This window comes from Scyliorhinus torazame, chromosome 14 (assembly GCF_047496885.1).
Source record: "Scyliorhinus torazame isolate Kashiwa2021f chromosome 14, sScyTor2.1, whole genome shotgun sequence".
Lineage (NCBI taxonomy): Eukaryota > Metazoa > Chordata > Chondrichthyes > Carcharhiniformes > Scyliorhinidae > Scyliorhinus > Scyliorhinus torazame.
This window is the reverse complement of record NC_092720.1, coordinates 223,007,245-223,010,055: the sequence shown is the minus strand read 5'-3', so window position 1 is coordinate 223,010,055 and position 2,811 is coordinate 223,007,245.

Here is a 2,811-nt window from a genome sequence, read left to right as displayed (position 1 = left end):
GTACCTGTAGGGAAAGAAAAACACGGGTTAAGGTTCTGGGTCTGTGCATTTCCACCTGCACACTTTGGCGGGGATGGAGGAGGGGGGCGGGAAGGGCGGGGTTGGGTGGGTGGGAGGGGGGGCTGGGTGGATTTGAAATGACAAGTGGCTAAAATTGGCCTTTGGAACCAGCGTCGCGAAGGTGGGGGGCGGGGGATTAGGGTGATGGTAACCGCAATGCCACTTAAACCGCCCCATCAGCCAGGCGTGGGGGTGAGACCCAGGATGGCATTCACCTGCGGCCGCTTAACGGCGAGAGTGCGGTGAGAGTACGGGACTGGAGGGCAGCACGGTGGCGCAGTGGTTAGCACTGGAACTACGGCGTTGAGGACCCGGGTTCGAATCCCGGCCCCGGGGTCACTGTCCGTGTGGAGTTTGCGCATTCTCCCCGTGTTTGCGTGGGTTCCTCCTCCCCAACCCAAAGATGTGCAGGGTAGGTGGATTGGCCACATTAAATTGCCCCTTAATTGGAAAAAATAATTTGGTACTCTTAAAATTTATTTTTAAAAAACCTACAGGACTGGACGTTTCAGTGAGGGGGGGGTGATGAGGAAGGGGGGTAATCCGTGGCGATTGGGGGGGTGAAGAAGTGAAGAACGGGAGTGGCGGGTGACGATGGGGGGGTGAGGAATGGGAGTGGCGGTGACGATGGGGGGGGTGAGGAATGGGGGTGGCGGGTGACGATGGGGGGCTGAGGAATGGGGGTGGCGGTGACGATGGGGGGGTGAGGAATGGGGGTGGCGGTGACGATGGGGGGGTGAGGAATGGGGGTGGCGGTGACGATGGGGGGGTGAGGAATGGGGGTGGCGGCGGCGATGGGGGGGGTGAGGAATGGGGGTGGCGATGACGTTGGGGGGTGAGGAATGGGGGTGACGGTGACGATGGGGGGGGTGAGGAATGGGAGTTGCGGTGACGATGGGGGGGTGAGGAATGGGGGTGGCGGTGACGATGGAGGGTGAGGAATGAGGGTGGCGGTGACGTTGGGGGGGTGAGGAATGGGGGTGACGGTGACGATGGGGGGGGTGAGGAATAGGGGTGACGATGGGGGGTGAGGAATGGGGGTGACGGTGACGATGGGGGGGGGTGAGGAATGGGGGTGGCGGTGACGATGGGGGGGTGAGGAATGGGGGTGGCGATGGGGGGTGTGAGGAATCGGGGGTGGCGGTGACGATGGGGGGGAATGGGGGTTGCGGTGGCGATGGGGGGCTGAGGAATGGTAGTCGCGGTGGCGATGGGGGGGTTGAGGAATGGGAGTGGTGGTAACGATGGGGGGGTGAGGAATGGGGGTGGTGGTAGCGACGGGGGGGTGAGGAATGGGGGTGGCGGTGACGATGGGGGGTGAGGAATGGGGGTTGCGGTGACGATGGGGGTGTGAGGAATGGGAGTTGCGGTGACGATGGGGGGGGTGAGGAATGGGGGTGGCGATGGGGGGGGTGAGGAATGGGGGTGGCGATGGGGGGGTGAGGAATGGGGGTGGCAGTGACGATGGGGGGGGAATGGGGGTGGCGGTGGCGATGGGGGGGTGAGGAATGGGGGTGACGGTGACGATGGGGGTCTGAGGAATGGTAGTGGCGGTGGCGATGAGGGGGGGTGAGGAATGGGGTGGCGGTGACGTTGGGGGGGGTGAGAAATGGGGGTGGCGATGGGGGGGTGAGGAATGGGGGTTGCGGTGACGATGGGGGTGTGAGGAATGGGAGTTGCGGTGACGATGGGGGGGGTGAGGAATGGGGGTGACGTTGGGGGGGGTGAGAAATGGGGGTGGCGGTGACGATGGGGGGGGAATGTGGGTGGCGGTGACGATGGGGGGGCTGAGGAATGGTAGTGGCGGTGACGATGGGGGGATGAGGAATGGGAGTTGCGGTGACGATGGGGGGGTGAGGAATGGGGGTGGCGGTGGCGTTGGGGGGGTGAGGAATGGGGGTGACGGTGACGATGGGGAGGAGTGGGGGTGGCGGTGATGATGGGGGGGGGGAGGAATGGGGGTGACGATGGGGGGGTGAGGAGTGGGGGTGGCGATGGGGGGGTGAGGAATGGGGGTGACGGTGACCATGGGGGGCTGAGGAATGGTAGTGGCGGGTGGCGATGGGGGGATGAGGAATGGGGTGGCGGTGACGATGGGGGGGTGAGGAATGGGGGTGGCGGTGACGATGGGGGGGTGAGGAATGGGGGTGGCGGTGGCGTTGGGGGGGTGAGGAATGGGTGTGACGGTGACGATGGGGAGGAGTGGGGGTGGCGGTGATGATGGGGGGGAGGAATGGGGGTGGCGATGGGGGGGTGAGGAATGGGGGTGGTGGTGACGATGGGGGGGGTGAGGAATCGGGGTGGCGGTGACGATGGGGGGGTGAGGAATGGGGGTGGCGGTGACGATGGGGGGGTGAGGAATGGGGGTGGCGGTGACGATGGGGGGGTGAGGAATGGGGGTGGCGGTGACGATGGGGGGGTGAGGAATGGGGGTGGCGGTGACGATGGGGGGGTGAGGAATGGGGGTGGCGATGGGGGGGTGAGGAATGGGAGTGGTGATGGGGGGGTGAGGAATGGGGGTGGCGGTGACGATGGGGGGGTGAGGAATGGGGGTGGCGGTGACGATGGAGGGGTGAGGAATGGGGGTGGCGATGGGGGGTGAGGAATGGGGGTGGCGATGGGGGGGTGAGGAATGGGGGTGGTGATGGGGGGGTGAGGAATGGGGGTGGTGATGGGGGGAGGAATGGGGTGGCGGTGACGATGGGGAGGTGAGGAATGGGGGTGGCGATGGGGGGGTGAGGAATGGGGGTG